Source organism: Engystomops pustulosus, chromosome 6 (assembly GCF_040894005.1).
Source record: "Engystomops pustulosus chromosome 6, aEngPut4.maternal, whole genome shotgun sequence".
Taxonomy (NCBI): Eukaryota; Metazoa; Chordata; class Amphibia; order Anura; family Leptodactylidae; genus Engystomops; species Engystomops pustulosus.
The window spans coordinates 133646406-133670532 of NC_092416.1; the positions used below are offsets into that span (position 1 = coordinate 133646406).

The window sequence follows — 24127 nt, forward strand, 5'->3', positions numbered from 1 at the left end:
TTGCGTTTTTATTGCATTTAGAAACCTATTACAACAGTTGTGGAGATGTGATTTGCCTATTTACATTGCTGTTAACATTTGCATTTACAAAATGCATAGTAAACGCAATGGGGGTCATTTACTAAGGGCCCGATTCGCGTTTTCCCAACGTGTTACCCGAATATTTCCGATTTGCACCGATTTCCCCTGTATTGCCCTGGGATTTTGGCGCACGCGATCGGATTGTGGCGCATCGGCGCCGGCATGCTCTCGACGGAAATCGGGGGGTGTGGCCGAGAGAAAACCCGATGGATTCGGAAAAACCGCCGCATTTAAAAAAAGAAATGTGTCGCTTGGGACGCGCTTACCTTCACTTGGTCCGGCCCGGTGAACTCCAGCGCGTTCAGATGCTTTTCAGTGCAGCAGCGCCACCTGGTGGACGGCAGAGGAACTACCTTGATGAATCCCGGCCGGACCCGAATCCAGCGCAGAGAACGCGCCGGTGGATCGCGAACGGACCGGGTAAGTAAATCTGCCCCAATGTGTTAACTTCGTGTTTATATTGCGTTTTGTAAATGCAAATGTTAACAGTAGTGTAACAAGGCAAATCTCCTCTCCTCAGCTGTTGTAATTGGTTTCAAAATGCAATTCAAGCGCAATTAAAATGCTACGTGTTACCTCTCCCTTAGAAGTAACCAATAAATAAAGAAAAAATGTAAATGCAAAAATGTCAGAATTTAAAAAAAACAGGTTACTGTGCAAAATTTTAAACATTTATAGCATGTGAAATAATTTACATGTTAAAATAGGGTCCATGAAAAAAATCCTTCCTTTGCACCTGCCCTGGATCAGGTGCAGATTTGCATTTACATAAGTGAAAAGTTGCACCAAACATCTGGGAAACAATGAAACATAAGGCACTCTGCATAAGGTGCAGCCAAGGCGCACTTGAAAAACAACAAAGTAAAAAGTCGCAAAAAAGTTGCAAATACGACAAAAGTCGCAAAAATGAGACAATTTGCCTAGCAGAAATGATGATACATGTCCCCCATGGACTATGTTTTAGATGTTTATGTTCATTCTTATTTTACTCCAAGCCAATTTAACAAAACTCACCACACAAAGTCATCATTTTATATGGCACTTTATAAGCTTTTCACAGATATCTTTTTCTGTTTTCTGCAGCAATATGTCAAGAAAATTTAGTATATGCAGTCCCCGGGTTAAGTACAAGATATGTTCTGAAGGTTTGTTCTTAAGTTAAATTTGTATGTAAATTGGAACTATATATTTTATCATTGTAATCCCAGCCAAATTTTTTTTTGGTCTCTGTGACAATTGGATTTTAAACATGTTGGATTGTCATAAGAACCAGGATTAACAATGAAGCTTAATTGACGATACATGTGATAACTGTTAGAGTTCTTTATTGTAGCCTAAGGCCCCTTTCACGCTTGCGTTTTTCACGTGCATTTTCTGCTGGTGCTTTTGACGTGCAGAACTTGCATTGCACTCTGACCCATTGTAATCAATGGGTCTTTTCAGACTTGCATTTTTTTTCACACACACACAGGGTTTTTTTTACGCGCGTTTAAATCTCGACATGCTCTACTTTTGCAAGTCACGCGCGTGAAAAACGCACCATACAAGTCTATGGAGACGCATCAAAAACGCATTGCACTCTGAGACACTTGCAAGTGCAATGCAAGTGCAATGCGTTTTTCACGCATCAATTGCCATAGAAAAGATAGAGCTCAGTCCTGAGTCCATTTCATGTGCATTTTCTGCGCATGAAAAACGCATTGAAATTGCATTGAAAAACTGAGACAACAAACACTGACTGAAAACTGATTGCACTCTGATGCAAAATGTGCGTTTTTCACTGACCAAACCCTGATTGCACCCTGATCAAACTCTGACGTGATCTGCAACGCAAGTGTGGAAGGGGCCTAAGTCGGGTGTTCTTAAGTAACGGACCGCCTGTGTATTTATCTTATCTATATTTATCTATAAAAATAAGCTTTGTGGTACGGCAGGAGTTGGTTTGCTGCACCAGTTTTCTTCTTCCTACAACGTAGGTCTGCAAAATTTGTCAATTCTTGTGCAAAGTCATTGTGCTAGGCTGTAAACAAGAATAAGCGGGCTACAACAACAGCCATAGTTCTTTCCCTGGTGTTCTAATTTTCATGAAGTTTAAAAAAAAATTCTACAAAATAATATATTGTAGGGAAGAAGGCGAACATGGAGATGGAATTATATAAGTGTTAACAAGAGCTTTCCTTGCTCTCTAAAACATACATTATTGGATTTGATTCTCTGTCATAAGCCATGCCAGACATCAGCAGGCGCAGGGTCGGCACTCATGCCACGAGAACACAGCGGAAAGGAAGTTATATACTATAAATAAATTAGGTTAATTAACTTTAAAAATCAATACTGATAAATTGTCCTCTGCAGACTTATTTTCTCAATTTTCTTAATAAACAGTAGAGAATTTCTTCTTCATAAATCAAACAGAATGAGAAGAGGGCATAAGAGTATGAAATAAATGACAGAATTTTAATGCTAAGCCAACTCGGCATTTGAATAATTCAGAATGCAGAGCAGTGTGCGGATAACCCTATAATCATCTCCCCAGAGGGTGTATCCAGAATGGAATTAGCCATAACGTAGAAGAATTTGACAAATTACAGTAAAGTTCCGTTTCTTCGAGGGTGGTCCTTATTATTGATATATTTGTTTCTGCATATAGTCACTAGCGTACATGTACAGTAAACACTTTACCAATTATTTTGTGATAGAAACTTTGTAATATTCACAAAAGTATTATACTTATCATGTATAACAACAAGCAAGAGATATATTACTGAATATAACAGCATAAAGATGGGGCTGATTTTTTCTATGCCTGGATACCTAATAAATGTATCTAAATTAAGTCATCTAGGGTTTTTTTTAACACTATGGGGCTCATCTACTAAGGGTCCGCAGACCGCACTATCGTCAGAATATCCGACGATTTCCGATGTGCGCCGCATGTAGAAGGGCTTTTTGTTGCACGTGATCGGATTTTGACACATCGGTGCCAGCTTTTATGCAGCACAAATCGGGGGGTGGGCAGTTGGACGATCCTACGGATTCAGACAACGCGCAGGATTTAACTTTCAAAATTGTGTCGCAAACAAAGAACTTATAGGTACCTCGTAGAAAAAGGTTAACTCCGGCGGAAGCGACACATGCAGAAATTGGATGTGCAATCTTAGTAAATTGCACCGGGATGGGTAAGTAAATGTGCCCCATAGGGGGCTATTTATCATTGGTTTCTCTGAGCTTCTTTGGCATTGAGGTTTTTTGTGACTTTTCACTGCTAAAAAATTTCACAGGACTATTTCTGACTCAGAATTTAGCAAAAAATCCGATAAAAAGTCTGACTTAGGCCCGTTCCACACTCGCGAGTGTGATGCGATGAACTCGCATCACATTCGCAACGCAAGCTGCCGGGAACGCACGGCCCGAACGCTGCACCGCGGGAGTGAACTGACATGCTGAGTTCACTCCCGCGGTGCAGCGTTCGGGCCGCGCGTTCCCGCCAGCTTGCGTTGCGAGTGTGATGCGAGTTCATCGCATCACACTTGCAAGTGTGGAACGGGCCTTACTCTAGTCCCCTGCTAGTCTATGTGCTGAGACTTTTTATGCATTTTGAGACCTTTTTGACACTTTAAAAAAAATCCCAGACAGAAAGTAGACCGTAAGAACATTTATTAAAGGGGCAAAGCCACTTTAATGAATCCGATGTGCAGCGGAGCTCCAAAAACAGACAGAACTGTGCCAAGGAGCTGCCTTATGATAATTAACCACCATAGATTCAATCTTATTATGTAGAAAATTCTTTGGATATGGATACTGTACATACAAAACAATAGTCAAACTGATAAATACCACTCCCCTTAAAGATAACAACTTGTATTTGGGCAATGGTTTCCCTAAGGCATTCTGGTAGTTTATATACTACAGTTCATAACTGGTCCAGTTGCTGCTTTTCTGATGTTTATGGCCCGCATTTAATAATGCCCCTGCACCAGTTTTATGTCTGACTTGGCATCCGTATTAACTCATACAATAAAATAAAATTGTCACTGAACCCGTAAAAAAAAAAACTCACAAAAATTATGACATTTCCACATCTGGCCTTATTAAAACAGCATAAAAAGTGATAAAAAAGTAACATTTACCCCAACATGAGACCAAGAAAAAGTACATTTTGTGACACAAAAATAAGCTCACAACAGCTCTGTAAAGAAAAAAGTATTAATGTTATGCCCACTAATACAAGGCGATGCAAAAACAAGCAAAATTCTCACAAAATGAGTTCTATATTCTGCAAAGCAAGTTAACCATAAAAAGTTACATAAATGGGATATCGCCGTAATCGTGATGACCCATAGAATAAAGTTAACTATAAATATTATTTTTATGGTGTGGTGAACGTCCGGGAAAAAAATGCTAAAAACCATAAACAAGAATTAATTGTTTTTTAACAACCACCAAGAAAGAGTTAATAAAATCTGATTATTAGCTATTGGACCCCCCATAAATGATGTACCTGAAAAGTGGATCTTACCCACAAAAAAAGTAATCCCCCATATGTCCTAATTATAAAAAAAATAAACAATTTATAGCCTGTAAAATGTGACAATACAGATCTGCTCTGGATGGCGCCTCCTTCCCTTCTAAGCCCGGCCGTGTGCCCATATAGCAGTCACCACCACATATGGGGCATCCTCATACTCGGAAGAAAGTTTTCATCATTAAATACTTTGAGATGGTTTAATTTTTGGCCAAAATTAATACACTGTCTAAAAAAATTACAGCTTGCAAATTATACCTCCATTTTGTTTTAACCCCTGTGAAACATTTAAAGGGTTAACGCACTTCTTAAAGTTGATTTTTCACACATTGAGGGGTGTAGTTTCTAAAATGGCATAATTTATGGGGTTTTACTGCTGTTTAGGCCTCTCAAAGTCACTTAAAGCTGAGCAGGTGCCTCTAAATAAGGGTTTTGGCAATTTTCATAAAAATGAGAAAATTTGCACCCAAAATTCTGAACCTCCTAATAACCTAGAAAAGAGAGAGGATGCATAAAAAGCCACGCCAATTTGGGAAATGTTAGGCCTCTTGCACACTAGCGTTGCGTTTCACGTGCGGGTGCAATGCGTGAAAAACTGACGTTTTGGCTGCGTTTTTGTTCCATTTTTCCTTGGAGTAATTTGCGTTTTTGCGTTTTTCACGCGCGTGTTGTTAGCGTTGTTTTTGCGTTTTCGGCGCATTTTTGACGCGCGTTTCAATGGGAGACTCGAGCAGTTTTCAAAGGGACCATGATTTGGGATTAAAATGTGTTATTTAATTGAAAAATAATGTCTTCTGATAATTTGCAAACATCTGCGATCTATTCTTCACTGTTCCGCGCGTATATTATCTCCCGACAATTTAGCAGATGTGAAGAACAGTGAAGAATAGAATAAAACCAGTGAACACAGTGAACACAGTGACCACAGGATCATTTAAGATAAAAACACAGTGCAGAACACAGTGCAGAATAGATTACAGATGTTCGGCACATCTGCTTACTTGTCGGGAGATACGCGCGGAGCGGTGCGAACAAAATAGCATGTGAAGAACAATATATATGTGTGCAGAAGACATTGCAGATGTATGGAAACATCTGCAATGTGTTCTTTACACACATATATATTGTTCTTCACATGCTATTTTGTTCGCACCGCTCCGCGCGTATCTCCCGACAAGTAAGCAGATGTGCCGAACATCTGTAATCTATTCTGCACTGTGTTCTGCACTGTGTTTTTATCTTAAATGATCCTGTGTTCACTGTGTTCACTGTGTTCACTGGTTTTATTCTATTCTTCACTGTTCTTCACTGTGTTTTATTAATTAAATGATCGTTCGCGAGCAGGGGAAATAATGTTATTCTGGTCACCTAGCAACCCTTACGTTTAAAACGCATTGCACTCGCATTGCACTTGCAATGATTGCGAGTGCAATGCGTTCTTGATGCATCTCCATAGACTTGAATGGGGCGTGAAAAACGCGCGTGACTCGCAAAAATAGAGCATGCTGCGATTTTGACGCGCGTGCAAACGAACGCAAGCACGCGCGTTCAAAACCACGCAAATGGAGAAAGACCCATTGAATACAATGGGACAGAGTGCAATGCGAGTTCTGCGCGTCAAATGCACGCGCAGAACTCGCGCGTGAAAAACGCCAGTGTAGAAGGGGCCTTAGTTATAAAGTTACTTGGGTGCTATGACTATCTGCCTGAAAAGCAGAACATTTAGAACTTTAAAAAGGAATGATTTTTAGAATTTTTTGCCAAATTTCCATTTGTTTCATAACTATACACAAAATATACCATCCAAATGTTTCCATTACTTTGTTTTCTCGTCACACATTGTACTTCAATCTCAAAATCCCCTGGATATGTTAAAGTGTTACAAAGTTATAACCTCCTATAATGAAACAGGGCAGATTTTAAAAAATCAGGCCTGGTGCTAAAGTCTTAAAATGGCCTAGACCAGAAGGGGTTAAAGGGCCAAGCACATGTAGTTATATAAGTAACCTGCATGCATTTGATTATGAGTTTTGCCTGATGCATTTGCATTGGGTTCCAAAACACAATTGCCCAGATTTAGCCCCTTGGGCCACTCAGACTTTGCATGTTCTTTCTAACAAAAACTGCTTGTACAGGTATTTAAGAAGTGTCCACACAACACTTTTGTGTCACGGCTGCACTTTCCTTCATGTGACACAAATTTCACATAAAGGGGCATTCTTCTGTACTGTTGGACTATGCGTCAGATTTATCATGCAGAGTCCGACAGAATTTTGTACACGTCCCATGTTAAAGGTGCCCCAAAAAAAGTTGGAAGAACATTCATGAAGAACGGGCACCCGAAATCCTGAATCTGGCGCCCCCTGCACATTACACAGGACACTGCACATAGTACACACTGCACTGTTATTAAAAAATGTGGGCCAATGCTTTATGTGTGCCCAGCCTTAGTGGAGCTTTGAGTTTTGTATATAATCTTTCCCAGGGGCCCTGGGAAATATAAATTGTGGGTGCTGTACATACTATTCATTATTTGGGGGGCTATATAAAGAAATTATTATGTGGGGAATATTGTGTGCCCTAAATATAGGAACAAGAACCATTATACTGTAAGTGACTGCAGTATTTTTAGGGACACAGTGTGGAGATGTACTGGACAGAGCTGAAGGTAATTCCTATTCCCAGTGATAAACTATGGCCAGGAGAAATTGTAATGGACTTCTCTTCCTGATGGAACAGACAGTCACCTATAAAGTATTAGATGTCACTAATGTCTGTGTCACTGATTGACTACTAGTGTATGAAACAGCATCAGCATGTGAAGTGTCAGTTATCTGATGACGCTTTGTGAGTATGTTATCAATTGTTATTAATGCTGTTAGAGTATTCAGATCAGGTTGTAGATTCTTTTTAAAGATTACCTTGCAATTTCAGTGAGAAATGGATCAGGGGTAGGCTGCTTGGGGATGGTGGGCACCATTAAAATGTTCGCCTCAGTCAACACAAAGGCCAGAATCGGTCCTGGGTTGGTGTGGTATTGGCAAGGTAACAGGTTTACTTTAATTGTTTAGGCCACATGCAGCGTATGCAATTTTCCAAACACAAGTAACAGGCCGTGTGTCATTGCTTGTGGCCATAGGGCATCGGTGGGTTAGCACCCCTTACCACGCAATATACATTGAAAATGACCTGCCCTGCCCCAAATCCTGCTAGGAATAGGAGATGTTCTATGAAGTGCTGAACACAGCCTGCACATGCACCACACTGTGTATGTGCACAACAGAAGTCAATGGGGCTTAACCGGTCCAGTCTGGCGCGATTCACCAAGATCGTGCGTCCAATATCCTGCATGTGTCACTTCCCCGCTGAGGTCCACCAGAGTTCACCTTCTTCTTCCTGGTGTATGTAGGTGCATGTCTTGCGACACAATTTGAGATGTTAAATCTGCGCGTTGTCCGAATCCGTCAGATTGTCTGACGGTAACCCCCCTCCCCCCCGATTTGTGTCGTGTGAAAGCCAGCGGCAATGCGCCAAAATCCGATCACGTGCCACAAAAACCCCAGTTTAATGCGGCACAAAACGGAAAAATTCGGGAAACCCGACGGAAATGCATTCCGCGGACCCTTAGTAAATGACCCCCAATATGTCTTTAATCCAGCGGCTGGCTCACAGCACAAATTACAGTGGTGTCAGTAAAGGAAGCGTCCTGGTCTACTTGCTCTTGGAGAAAAAAAGCAGTTGTAGGTGAGACATATTTAGTACACGGACACCAGGTTATCTCTGCAGGGAGTTCACATTATATCTGGTCCCTCTGATTGTATTTGGTTGCAGTGGTGGTGCTGATGTCATTGTTGTATCTTTTGGTTATAATTCTGAATAAGAATAATAATATAGGCAAAAAGACAATGAGAATTTGAAAGGACATGACTGGTGCTCACTGCTGCCCTCCTGTGGCCGCTGATTTTATTATACAGTCATTTTTATGTTATTCTTCCTATGAATTTCTAATCAGCTTCTGTCTGGATGACTTATGCCAGTGAATTTTATAAAGATGAGAATAACATCAATTTTGTATATAGCAGTCTCTTTGTTTAGACATGAGGACATATTCTAAAAACCAAAACTTTTCTGTGAAGTTACTTATTATCCTGTACTATTTCTCCCTTTGTGTTACATCTTGTCTCTCTGTGTGTAGTCTGGTCCTGGGATGTCATGAGCGGAGCAGATTCATGTACACTGTAGTGGGCAGTGATTTAGTATAACTTGTCACTTATTCATTTATATCTCTATCTTTCTGAGAAGCCATAATTCAGTCCCTGTGTGGACAGCCATCTCTGGCCATAAATACAGGGACATCATTTGCTCCTAGCTCCGCCCCCCTGACTAAATGAAGGCTTCTGAGCACAGAAAGAGCAGAAATATTAATGAATAAATGACAAGTTATACTGAACCACAATTCCTGCCCTGAAAGCCTGAGTTCACATGAGCACAGGCAGCTTCTGGCATGCCCTTATATTAATTATAGAGGGGAAAACATCTTTATAACTATAAATAACTGAAAATTGTTGGACGATATCCTTCTGTACTAAACATGCAAACAGAACCTATTTACACTAAGCTCTTCCATTACTACATACAATCTGCTCAGCTTCCCCTGCTCTATAATATGCTTTATACAGACAGGGCACTATGTACAATCTGCTCAGCTTTCCCTGCTCTATAATATGCTTTATACAGACAGGGCACTATGTACAATCTGCTCAGCTTCCCCTGCTCTATAATATGCTTTATACAGACAGGGCACTATGTACTATCTGCTCAGCTTCCCCTGCTGCTCTATAATATGCTTTATACAGACAGGGCACTATGTACAATCTGCACAGCTTCCCCTGCTCTATAATATGCTTTATACAGACAGGGCACTATGTACAATCTACTCAGCTTCCCCTGCTGCTCTATAATATGCTTTATACAGACAGGGCACTATGTACAATCTGCTCAGCTTCCCCTGCTCTATAATATGCTTTATACAGACAGGGCACTATGTACAATCTGCTCAGCTTCCCCTGCTCTATAATATGCTTTATACAGACAGGCAGGGCCGGATTAAGGTTGGTGGGGGCCCCTGGGCGCAAAATCTGGTGGAGGCCCCCACTGAGTGCAGCGTACATACACGTCCTCCTGCTCACTATCCACTATCCCCGCAGTAACACCGCTACATACAGCCGCCTCTTCCCCAGTAACACAGCTACATACAGCCGCCTCACCCCTAGTAACACAGCTACATACAGCCGCCTCTTCCCCAGTAACACAGCTACATACAGCCGCCTCACCCCTAGTAACACAGCTACATACAGCCGCCTCGTCCCCAGTAACTCCGCTACATACAGCCGCCTCACCCCCAGTAACACAGCTACATACAGCCGCCTCATCCCCAGTGACACAGCTACATACAGCCGCCTCATCCCCAGTAACACAGCTACATACAGCCGCCTCACCCCTAGTAACACAGCTACATACAGCCGCCTCGTCCCCAGTAACTCCGCTACATACAGCCGCCTCATCCCCAGTAACACAACTACATACAGCCGCCTCATCCCCAGTAACACAGCTACATACAGCCGCCTCATCCCCAGTAACACCGCTACATACAGCCGCCTCGCCCCAGTAACACCGCTACATACAGCCGCCTCATCCCCAGTAACACAGCTACATACAGCCGCCTCGCCCCCAGTAACACAGCTGCATACAGCCGCCTCGCCCCCAGTAACACAGCTACATACAGCCGCCTCATCCCCAGTAACACAGCTACATACAGCCGCATCATCCCCAGTAACACAGCTACATACAGCTGTTTCGCCCCCAGTAACACAGCTACATACAGCCGCCTCGTCCCCAGTAACACAGCTACATACAGCCGCCTCGCTCCCAGTAACACAGCTACATACAGCCGCCTCGCTCCCAGTAACAAAGCTACATACAGCCGCCTCATCCCCAGTAACACAGCTACACACAGCCACCTCATCCCCAGTAACACAGCTACATACAGCCGCCTCATCCCCAGTAACACAACTACATACAGCCGCCTCATCCCCAGTAACACAGCTACATACAGCCGCCTCATCCCCAGTAACACCGCTACATACAGCCGCCTCGCCCCAGTAACACCGCTACATACAGCCGCCTCATCCCCAGTAACACAGCTACATACAGCCGCCTCGCCCCCAGTAACACAGCTGCATACAGCCGCCTCGCCCCCAGTAACACAGCTACATACAGCCGCCTCATCCCCAGTAACACAGCTACATACAGCCGCATCATCCCCAGTAACACAGCTACATACAGCTGTTTCGCCCCCAGTAACACAGCTACATACAGCCGCCTCGTCCCCAGTAACACAGCTACATACAGCCGCCTCGCCCCCAGTAACACAGCTACACACAGCAGTCTCATCCCTAGTAACACAGCTACATACAGCCGCCTCGCCCCCAGTAACACAGCTACATACAGCTGTCTCGCCCCCAGTAACACAGCTACATACAGCCGCCTCGCCCCCAGTAACACCACTACATACAGCCGCCTCACCTCCAGTAACACAGCTACATACAGCCGCCTCGCCCCCAGTAACACCGCTACATACAGCCGCCTCACCTCCAGTAACACAGCTACATACAGCCGCCTCGCCCCCAGTAACAGAGCTACATACAGCCGCATCGCCCCCTAACACAGCTACATATAGCCGCCTCACCCCCAGTAACACATCTTTATATATACCTTCACCCCTACCAGATATGCAGTCCCATGTAACATACACCTCAGCCCGCACCAGACATGCAGTCCCGCAGTTTATACAATTACACACATTTATACACTGATATATTCACACCTTTATATACACACATAAAGTTCTACACTCGTATGCTTGCACCCATATATATACAAGTATACACACACATTTATGTACCCATATACATTTATACACTAATACACAGAGTATACACAAACTCATAAAGTATATACACACATACAGTATATATACATCACACATACGGCATACACATTATATATATATATATATATATATATATATATATATACACACACACATACAGCAAATACAGACACATTCAGTATATACAGCATTTTCACACACATACGGGAAATACACACACACATTCAGTATATAGAACATATACATACATACCATATACACAGCATATAAACATACATCATATATACATATATATAAACATATATTTAAATGTGCACATATATATGCTTATACAAATATATGCGTGTATAAATACAGTATATTCATCTATACACAGTATTTACACATATACACAGTATATACATATATACACAGTATATACACATATAGACAGTAGATGCATATATACACAGTATATACAAATATACACTTTATATACACAGTAGAATCATATATACACAGTATATAAATATATAGACAGTAGATGCATATATACACAGTATATACATATATACACTTTATATACACAGTAGATGCATATTTACACGTTATATACACAGTATATACATATATACACGTTATATACACAGTATATACATATATACACATATACACAGTATATACATATACACACAGTATATACATATATACACAGATACACAGTATATACATATATACACAGTATATACATATATACACACAATATACATCATATATACACACTTTTAAATAAATATGTAATGTATACTTACCCTTTTAGGGTGTTCGGCTGTCCCGTCAGGAGGGTGTTCGGGGGGAACGGAGGACGGCTTCTTGCTCCAGGGCGGACAGTTGTCAACTGCATGTTCCACGGGGGGTGGTATCGGCGGCGGGATGCGGAGGATGACTGCTTGGTCCCGGCGGGGGGGGGGGGGCGGCGCGCGGGGATGGGAGGCATTGAACGGAGCACGGCTGAATGTTCCGGCGGAGGGGGGGACGGAGGACGGCTGAATGCTCCGGCGGGCTGGGGGGGGGGCTGACGGCGTTGAGCGGAGGACGGCTGAATGTTCCGGCAGGGGGGGGGGGCGCGGGGAGCGGAGGACAGCTTAATGTTCCGGCGGGGGGGGGGGGGGGTTGCGCGGGGAGCGGAGGACAGCTGAATGTTCCGGCGGGGAGGAGTGGGGGATGCGGAGGATGACTGCTTGGTCCCAGGGGGCGGCGCGCGGGGATGGGAGGCTGAATGTTCCGGCGGGGGGGAAGGGGAACGGAGGACGGCTGAATGTTCCGGCAGGGGGGGGGGGCGCAGGGAGCGGAGGACAGCTGAATGTTCCGGCTTTTGCGCGGGGAGCGGAGGACGGCTGAATGTTCCGGCGGGGAGGAGTGGGGGTTGCGGAGGATGGCTGCCTGTTCGGGCAGGAGGGGGGGTGGCGGCGGGGGATGCAGGGTAAGGCTGCGGGATGGGCGGGCAGGGGGCGGATGGCTCGGCCATGCAGCTGAAGGGTGGGGAGGCGGTAACTTGTGCCGGGGGGCGGACAGGTGGGCGGGCAGGCCATGCAAGGGGATATGTGTGGAGGTGGTGACGTGTGCCGAGGGCGGACGACTAAGGGAGGCGGCGGCTGAGGAGTCGGACCGGGGGACGCGATCTGGTGGAGGCCCCCTGGGGGGGCAAGATGGTGGGGGCCCCGGGGCTCGAGCTCCGGGAGCCCCGCCTATAATCCGGCCCTGCAGACAGGGCATTATGTACAATCTGCTCAGCTCCCCCTGCTCTATAATATGCTTTATACAGACAGGGTGCTATGTACAATCTGCACAGCTTCCCCTGCTCTATAATATGCTTTATACAGACAGGGCACTATGTACTATCTGCTCAGCTTCCCCTGCTCTATGATATGCTTTATACAGACAGGGCACTATGTGCAATCTGCTCAGCTTCCCCTGCTCTATAATATGCTTTATACAGACAGGGCACTATGTACAATCTGCTCAGCTTCCCCTGCTCTATAATATGCTTTATACAGACAGGGCACTATGTACAATCTGCTCAGCTTCCCCTGCTGCTCTATAATATGCTTTATACAGACAGGGCACTATGTACAATCTGCTCAGCTTCCCCTGCTCTATAATATGCTTTATACAGACAGGGCACTATGTACAATCTGCTCACTATGTACAATCTGCTCAGAGCCTCCTGCTCTATAAGACTTTAGACTGCAGGGGCTGGCAGTCTATATACTACAGGGGCTGGAAGGCTATATACTACAGGGGGGCTGGGGCTGGCTGTAGACTGCAGTGGCTGGCCGGCTATATACTACAGGGGCTAGAAGGCCATATACAGCATGGGGGGGGGGGGGAGTCGCTAACATAAATACTGCTAAATACTGGGTGGCTGGGGCTCATAAGCAATATACTAAATGGGCCGGGGCTGGAAGGCTATATACCACAGGCAGGGCCGGATTAAGGTTGGTGGGGGCCCCTGGGCGCAAAATCTGGTGGAGGCCCCCATTGAGTGTAGCATGCATACACGTCCTCCTGCTCACTTTCCACTATCCCAGCTGTAACACAGCTACATACAGCCGCCTCGTCCCCAGTAACACAGCTACATACAGCCGCCTCGTCCCCAGTAACACAGCTACATACAGCCACCTCGCCCCCAGTAACACAGCTACATACAGCCGCCTCGCCCCCAGTAACACAGCTACATACAGCCGCCTCGTCCCCAGTAACACATCTTTATATCTACCTTCACCCCTACCAGATATGCAGTCCCATGTAACATACACCTCAGCCCGCACAGCCACACACACACACATTCACTGTATAGAGCATATACATACATACCATATACACAGCATATACAAAAACACACATCATATATATACATATATTTTAAGGTGTATATGCTGATATAAATTTATGCGTGTATAAATACAGCATATACATATACACACAGTAGATTCATATATACACATATCCGCAGCATATATATATATATATATACACAACAGATGCATATACACACATATATACACAGCAAATACACAGTAGATGCATATATACACATTTATACACAGTATATACATATTTAGGGCTCATTTACACGGCCGTCTGGGGGGACGTACATACGGCCACAAATTTGCGGCCGCATATATGTCCCCATAGAGGGCAATGGCGCGCCGGCAGCGGTAGGGTGCTGATCTGCGCTGTACACCGCAAAAAGATAGAGCATGCTTTATCTTCTTACGAGTGTGCGGCCATGCGCCGCTGTTTTCTATGGAGGGAGAAGGGATCACCTCCTCCTCCTATCCAGCACACGGCGGTATACCCGCATGGCGGGCATACCGCGTGTGAATGTACCCATACACAGTATATACACAGTAGATGCACATATACACAGTATATACACAGTAGATGCACATATACACAGTATATACACTGTAGATGCACATATACACAGTATATACGCAGTAGATGCACATATACACAGTATATACGCAGTAGATGCACATATACACAGTATATACGCAGTAGATGCACATATACACAGTATATACGCAGTAGATGCACATATACAGAGTATATACGCAGTAGGTGCACATATACAGAGTATATACGCAGTAGATGCACATATACAGAGTATATACGCAGTAGATGCACATATACACTGTATATACACTGTACATACACATATACACTGTGTATACATATATACACCAACATATTTACACACAAATACATTTTTACATGGGGTTGGTTCGCATGTTCGGAGGGGGCGGGGGGACCGTGTTCGGGTGGGTGGAGTGGCTGAGGGTGGGTGCTTTTTCGGACGGGGGGCGGCAGGAGTTGCTTGTTCGGCCGGGGGAGGGGAGCGGTGTTCAGCCGGGTGCTTTTTCCTGCGGGGGGAGTTGCGGAGGGCGGGGGTGGCCCGAGTACTAGCGGGCTGCTTGGATGGCCGTGCGTGTGGGCGGGTGTGGGGCGGTCAACTTTTCCGGGGGGCGTGTGGCTCAGCGTTGCAGGGGAATAGGCGGAGGGCTGGCATGGGGCGGTAAGCTTGAACATGCAAGCAGATGGGCGGGTGGGGAGGCTGTGACCTGTGCCGGGGGGGCGGGAAGGTGGCACTGGCAGTCTCCTGTGCCGGGGATGCGGCCGGGCTTCAGGGAGATGTCGGCTGAGGAGGGGAGGCGCAGGGGGTGGCATCTGGTGGGGGCCCCCTGGGGGGGCAAGATGGTGGGGGCCCCGGGGCTAGAGCCCCGGGAGCCCCGCCTATAATCCGGCCCTGACCACAGGGGCTGGCAGGCTGTATAACGGGGGATATGGGCTGTTAGGCTTTTTACTGAATGGAGTATGTAAACAGAACGAAAAAACAACAAGAGAGGACGGCGCCTCGTGTAATACTGTTGGGATCAATGGTTGGTGAGAGAAGAGAGTACTGCTCACCTGAAAGCACCTTGTTACAGTGCAGTTTGTAGCCCAACCTGGGGAAGGGTTCCGGATCGTATGGCTAGTTGAAGCCAATAGCAGGAGTAGATGGATGGTTTGTTCTAAGCAGCTCCCACAGCTCCAAAATACCCGGACCTCGAATAGAGGCCGGTGTAGACAGTGGAGTAAAAAACGGAAAAAACAGGAGAAAGAAGCTATCGTGGGGCGCTAGTAGGCCAAATCGTATCTACAACAGCGATAAATGGCTGGAAATAATCTGTATTGAAGATATTTTATTGTATAAAACAACAAACAGTGACTTTTATTTTTATCACTGTTTGTTGTTTTATATAATAAAATATCTTCAATACAGATTATTTCCAGCCATTTATCGCTGTTGTAGATACGATTTGGCCTACTAGCGCCCCACGATAGCTTCTTTCTCCTGTTTTTTCCGTTTTTTACTCCACATTTTACTGAATGGAGGCTGTGACAAATGCATTTCACACCCTAAGCTTGAACTTGCGTAAATAGGCTTTCCCAGTTTGTTGTGTTAAAAGTAGGTACCTTATACATAGGTCGGCTTTTATTCGAGTATGTACGGTACATAATTTCTAAATTATTAAAAATGAAATTATCATGCAGGGTATGTATGCGTGCAGGGCATTATGAGGGAGTTTATAGGATGCTCACATGGCTAGATATCATCCAAGAAAGACCCTGGCATACAAGGTTTGTTTACATCCCTAGTGATAAAAGGCAATTATCCTATCGCAGGCCTCCTGGTGTCATCACAAGCAGGGGCTGGTCAGTGAATGTTAGAATCTATTTAGAATAAAGTCTTCATCTAAAATTTGTCATTCTTTGGGGGTCCCAGGTGGACAGTTTGATCAGGCCTTTAAAGGACACCTGTCATCAGGTCTGTGTCACTAGTCCTGTCACCTCTACCTGTTGGAGCAGCTCGCAAGGATCCCATCCCAGCCTTTATCTAGTTATTTCATACATTATTCATTGTAAAATCATCTATTTTTTATCATGTAAATGAGGCTGGTCACATGGTCAGAGGCAGTGATGTCACCCCTGTTCCCCCTCCCTTCTCCTCCCCCTGCTCATGTCTGTGTGTAATGTATAGTAAAGTATGGCTAGTGTGTGTATGTTATCTGCTGACATGCTGCATCCTCCTAATATACAGGTGAGAGACACAGACATCAGCTACACATGAATCTGACATGTTCTGCTGTAACATGGCTGCCTGGAGCTGCATTATCTCTCCTATACACACACACAGGCTGCAGGGGGCGTGGCCACCAGCACCAGGAAGCACATCATTATACAGCCTCACATCATTATACAGGCTGTCAGTCATGCACTGGGGGTGTGGCTGTACCTCCCACTCATGAATAGAGTGGACAGCTTGAATATGCTAATGCTTCATTGGACATTTCACAGGTCATTTGCATACAGCTTTAGGACCTCATTGCTTAGGTTTACAGGCATGTAGAGGAACAATGAAGGGATAGAGGCAAAGCTCTCTAATGGCAGTTTATGAAAATATATTTAGTTTAGGGGGGTTATTTTGCATGACGGGTTCTCTTTAAAGCATCTCGTAATGTATTAGGTTTTGTTTTCTTTATCCCTTTTTTTTTAATTTTACCAAACTGTTATCTTTAACATTGTATATTTATATCTGTTTAATTTCTAACCCTTTTGATATAACAACCCTTTTCATTTGTACGTGATGTTCCTTTGGATATTAAACTTCGATTTAATAAGAACCTTCTTGTGTTCTAACGCTTCCATAAATCTGAGGAGATGTTACCTACATTGATTGATTGCTTAATTTGTGACTGTAGTATTATATTGTGCATAATATATCCTAGATGTCTCGTCAGCCTATATATGACGAGAGGTGGCAGCGGAAATCACAGGTTTTTGGAGGGCAGAGAGGTATCAGCGCACGGGCCAGTGAGACCCGGCAGGCTCCCTTCCTGAATGTACGACTAACATATGAAATCAGAAGTAGATCTTATGGTAGATTCCTCCTCCCTGCCTCTGCCCTAATCTGTAGTTTAATAATCCTGCAACCTAAGAAAACTCGCTAAAAAAACTTTATTTTAGTAATATGTAAATGAACTTCAGAGGCTACTGTGGTGTTTACTAGTCTTAGCTCCCAGTACTCAGCCAGGCTAGTACACGCCCCAGTAGCCTCTGCAGATAATTTACATATTACTAAAATAAAGTTTTTTCACAAATTAGATTCCAGGGTTATTAAATTACATATTAGGGCAGAGGCAGGCAGGAGGGATTTACAATTAGATCTACTTCTGATTCCTCAGGGTAGGTTTGTTTTAAAGATAACCTGTCATCTGGAATGTCAGTTTTAGCTGGTGACGGGTTCCAATTGCCTTTACTGTGCATGTGGCCTGAATGATTAAAGGGCACCTGTCACCATGCTTTAAAAATGTCTTTGTCAACATTATGAATTATTTCAGTAGTTTATATATGTTTAATTCACATTTCCTGGCTCCCTGACAGCAACATGTGCTGAGTCCCTGGGGAGGAGGTTGAGGGGGGGGGGGCAGCTACAGCTTGTGTGTGCCTGTGTCAGTCTCCTTTCCTCCACACTCATCCTGCCCCTCCAGCAGGTATGGGAGGAAGTGGGATGTTTTGCAGTAGAGGAAGAATACATGAGGTGACACAGGCTGCAGCTGTCCATACAGTCAGTCATCACATGCTGCTGGCAAGGAGCCAGGTAATGTGAATTAAACTTATATCACCTACTGAAATGGTTCACATTTTGACAAAGTCACTTTGAAAATCAGCATAGCATAGGCTATTGGAACCTGTCACCAGGTAAAAATGACATTCCTGGTGACAAGTTCACTTTAAGCAGTTTGTGTAAATTAGCTTTCTGTCTTCTATCCACTGAGAACTGAGAGATAAAGAAACCTAATTATGTTCTAATGATTTAAATCTTTACAGACAATCCAAGGATAGTTATATCTCCCCAGATAGCTATATTATCAAGGGAAATATGCTCCAGGTATTCAAAGAGTTAAAAGCGTTGGCCACTCTTTTACATAATTTGCCCATGTGCCTTTACTGCCTTAATTATAATCCCTGAATTATAATCTTATGATTCATCATCCCTGATAGTTTAGTGCTGTCTGTACATTATAGTGCATGTCTGTGCACTGATAAATAGGAGGGACCAGCAGCAGTAGGTTATGAATCATCCCCCCCTCCTCCCTGTGTATGTCAGTGAGATGGACTGAGAGAAAAAAAGACACAGTGGAACTTCCCATTAGGACAGACTGACGGAGTGAGAAACAGGAAGTTGTGTATATATGCAGAGGCAAAGGTACATATACAGGCAGAGCCATGTCTAATGGAACAGACTTGTTGAAAAGTGGCCAAAACAAAAAAACCTTTGTTCAAAAATTCAGATATACTGCTCACTACAAGAGAAAGAAGAAGAGAAAAAGGCACAGAGAAGCTGCTTTACTTAATTACAGTTTACTTTTATTAATTGCACAGTTTATTTATTTATGAGGTCAATTAAAAAATGGTTTAGCTATATCTTAAGAAAACTCCAAAACAACTGACCTATCAGTATTGACACAGAGGGAGGAATTCATTATTGCTTCTGTGCCAGAAAATTACGGATTTGCACCAACAAAAACAGTCTAAAATGCCTTCCTACACATTTATGAAGGGCATCCTGGCATATGACCATCTTTTGGCCTTTCTCAACTCGTACAACAAAGGAGACATGACCACATGAAAGGAGCGTGGTTTTGGCCAAAGGGGCATATTGAAATTAGTCTGTGCACCAAAAAGTAAAGTAGTCTGTGCACCAATGATGAATCTGGTGTTTCCAATGATGACTTGTGTTGTCCAGCTCTGCACTGTTGGAGCCATCAACACACTAATAAATCCCCCCATTTATTTTATGAGAAATAATCAGTTCTGTTACATTACAAGTTTTGATCACATGTTCATCAAAACTTGTAAACATTTGATTTTAGTACGTTTTTTTCAGTAAGTTTTGCGAAAAGAACATATGGCCCGCATATTGCTTACATTTTCCAATAATTTTTAGGACCTAGTGTAGATGAGTCCACTGATAATTACAGTGCAATTTATACTGGCTATACAGTACTTTTATGTCAGGAAATATTTTGTATTGATTTTTTTTGTGGAATTGTCGAGAGATCCATTATTGTTTCGTTTCAATAGGTTTCATAAAAAAAACACACATCAGCTTCAATTTTAATGCTTTTCTGTAACACTTTGGCTGAGCATCAATCTCTTCACAAAATGCACATTTATCCCAAAGTCATAATTAGTATGTGACACCAAATAGCTGAAAGCAAAGGAAATACATTAAATTAGTCTGTCATTTGTTGGTGGAGTTGTACAGCATCACCAATGTATAAACTATAAATACAAACAACATTGGGGCACATTTACTAAGGGTCCGCACACTGCATTTCCGTCAGGTTTTCCGACTATTTCTGATTTGCGCTGCATTTAACAGGGAAGAATTTAACATAGAACGGGAAGAAGAAGGTGAACTCCGGCGGACCTCACCGGGGAAGCGACACCTGCAGGATATTGGCCGGACTTCATCCTCGTCAGACTGCACACCTCAGGGATCGCGACAGGACCGGGTAAGTAAATCTGCCCCATTCACTTTATATCCAACATTTGTTGCATACTACAGACACAGTACAAACACTGGATGTACAGACGGCTATCTGCACATAGCTCATGTGCACGTATGGTAGCCCTTTTGGAATGGGGGAGTCAGGCGCTGGGTCCTAGCACCGGTTTAATTTACAGGGAATTTGGCTCAGCCAAAACCTTATTCTTCTAGTGAAGTAAGAAACAAGAAGAAGATCCTGAGCAAAATAAATGTAGGTCTTTGCAATCAAAGTTTTATACCGTCAGTGATGATTGGACAGTGTCAGATTGTGTAGCAGCACACCTAAACTTAAAGAAAAAAATAAAATAAACACCATATACTCAACTTTCTCCTCCCCCCCCCTTCCAATAGAAGCTCTCCGCTGCTTCGGCTGTGTGCTGCTCTGAAGTCGTCAGGTGGGATGATGTCATATCATTGCACCTGTTGCACAAAGCAATAGAAGAGGCAAAGGGATAATGCAGAGAGCTGATGGCTCTCTGCATTGTTACTGTATTCAACTCTAGCGTTGATGTCCTGCAACATGCCTCCTGTTGCTTTTAACAGTGGGACAGAGCGTATAACCTGAAACTGTCCCCTTTAGATCCAGGAGGGTTGGGAGGAGGTACAAGGGGCATTCATTTAATATTTCCCTTGACCCAGTTGACACACCTGTAGACAGAGCAATGAGTTATTAGTCCTTCCCTTCATTCTCCCAACAATTTAAGCAGCTGTAAACCCCTCACTTGTAGAAGTCAACAGGTTGCTCCAAAAGCCATGTTGAGTCTTCAGAAACCAGAATCTTACCATCTGGAAAATGATTGCCCTTCAAAAGTAATTACATTATTAATTACATTATAATTAATTACATTATTGGAAAGAGTGGAAGTTTAATGGTGCAAGGTTAGGTAGATAAGGGGGATGCAGTAGAATTTCAAAGTCACAGGAGCATGCTTACATTTGGGCAACATGTGAGTTGGGAACTGGTGCATTGTCTTGCAGCAGGCGGACACCTTTAATAATAATAATAATAATTCTTTATTTATATAGCGCACACAGATTACGCAGCCCTTCTCAGAGCTTGCCAAATTGGTCCTTGTCCCCAATGAGGCTCACAATCTAATTAACCTACCAGTATATTTTGGAGTGTAGGAGGAAACTGGAGGACTCAGAGGAAACCCACGCAAACACATAGAGAACATATAGACTTTTTTCAGATGTTTCCCTGGGGCTTGAACCTAGGTCTCCAGCGCTGCAAGGCGGTAATGCTAAATACTGAGCTACCGTGCTGCCCCATTGATGAGCAGGCCACATTTTGATGGCCTCCCACAATTTCTGAAACATTGAAGCAAAGTATGCACCAGTGATCATGTTGCTAGTAAATCTATCAATAATACTCGGTGCTGGTCTCAAAATACTGTGAGCATGACTTTAACATTGGGCACATGCCTTCTATGGAGGGGTGGGTCATGATGCTTCCACTGCATTGACTGAACTTTAGTCTCAGGATCATAGTGATAGACCCAGCGCCATCCTATGTGATCAGTCTGTTGAAAAAGTTCTCCCGGTTTCCATAGCACATCGCCAATAGAGTATGAGAGCATTTGAGCAGCCAGGGAGCCCACTAAGCGGATACCTTATGCATGTGAAGGTGATCTTGGATGATTTTTTCCATGGACTCCAGACTAATCTTGGCATTTTGTGCTAAATGGGGAATGGTTACCCGGTGATTTTCCAAAATGGTGACCTCCACTTCCTGGATGGTGTTTTCATCAATAGTAGAGTGGGGTTGCCTTGTAATTGGAGCTGTTTGCACCGATTTGAAGATGCCAGTTCTTGACTAAATCATATGATTGGGAATCATCACCATAAATCTCTTTCATCTCATGAAACGTCTCCTTTGGTGTGCAGCTCTCATAGTCAAGAAAATTATTCCTCTGTATCCAACTGGGTCCTTTATCAGACCTCATGGCGCTTCATCACAAGTAAACAGGTGCAAAGTTATCGGTTGTAAATTGGTACAGAATCTATAGATATCATTACACGTGTGTAGTTTCAGCATTCTGTGATAAATAGAAGTGGATAAGGGAAAAATTTTTAATGTACACCACTCATATGCATAACGGATCCATGATAAGACACAGGCCAATGACCTAACTAAACACCCTGCCCTGCCATGCTACTCACATCCTGTGGCAGTATTTTACAGTATTTTTTTCGTATAGTATTTGAAAGATATAGGGGGTCATTTACTAAGGGCCCGATTCGCGTTTTCCCGACGTGTTACCCGAATATTCCGATTTGCGCCGATTTCCGCTGAATTGCCCCGGGATTTTGGCGCACGCGATCGGATTGTGGCGCATCGGCGCTGGCATGCACGCCACGGAAATCGGGGGCCGTGGCCGAACGAAAACCTGACGGATTCGGAAAAACCGCCGCATTTAAAAAAAAAAAAAAATGTTGCGGAGCTTGCACTTACCTTCACTCAGCCCGGCCCGGTGAACTCCAGCGCGTTCCGATGTTTTTCAGCGCAGCAGCGCCACCTGGTGGACGGCGGAGGAACTACCTTAGTGAATCCCGTCCGGACCCGAATCCAGCACAGAGAACGCGCCACTGGATCGCAAATGGACCGGGTAAGTAAATCTGCCCCAAAATGTCACTATAAATGACTGGCGTTCAGTGTTTTTACTCAAATTTCACTATTAAAGGAAATCTACCACCAGGGTGAAGGTTTGTAAACGAAGCACACTGGCATACTGGTGTGTGCGCCCTTGGCAGGATCTGCTCTTTATTTAGCCTCTTATGCCCTGTTTTTTTTCTTACAAAAATAGGCTTTTAAAATGATGCAAATGAGTCTGAGGGGCTCCAGGCTTCATAGGTGTTTAATGGTGCCTGAGCCCCTCAGGCTTATTTGCATATTTGTTAAAGGGAACCTGTCACCAACGCACTATTCTACACTAATAACATGTGCCCAAAGTCCATAACATGATGAATGCATATATGCTTTTGTAATGTTTGTGGCATGTGTACATCAGCTAATATTGTCATTATGCCAATGTACCACGCTCCCTGCCAAGGTCCCTTTGAAGTCCTGGGGGCTGGGATTCAAATTCAAACCATTGGCTACTCCTCATCCAGGCGGCCACTAGGAGCCATAGGAGGGACACATGATTCTTAGCTGTCGCCCTTCTGTGTCGTCAGCGCACTGCTGCATGCATTGCCGGAGCTTGCGCGGTGAGCTGTATCTTTCCGGCTCTCACTATGATGACTATTATGATACTCATCTCAGAGAGATGTCCTTTAAGCAAGTTGTGCGAAGTGTATTTAAAATGAGTCGGGTCTTGGTTATTTTATGGCACTATTGACACCGTATAATGCTGGGTGAGACTGCACGCATAATTTGGACCTTCACCAACCATTGTCCCCCTTAAGAAATAACCACAGACACAGA

At 43.9% G+C, this 24127-nt stretch overlaps 1 protein-coding gene across 1 annotated transcript in view; it reads left to right on the forward strand.

Moving 5' to 3' along the window:
* Positions 1-24127, forward strand: part of ASIC2 (acid sensing ion channel subunit 2) — a 514307-nt gene that overhangs the window by 178696 nt on the left and 311484 nt on the right. The gene's annotated exons all lie outside the window — the stretch shown is intronic.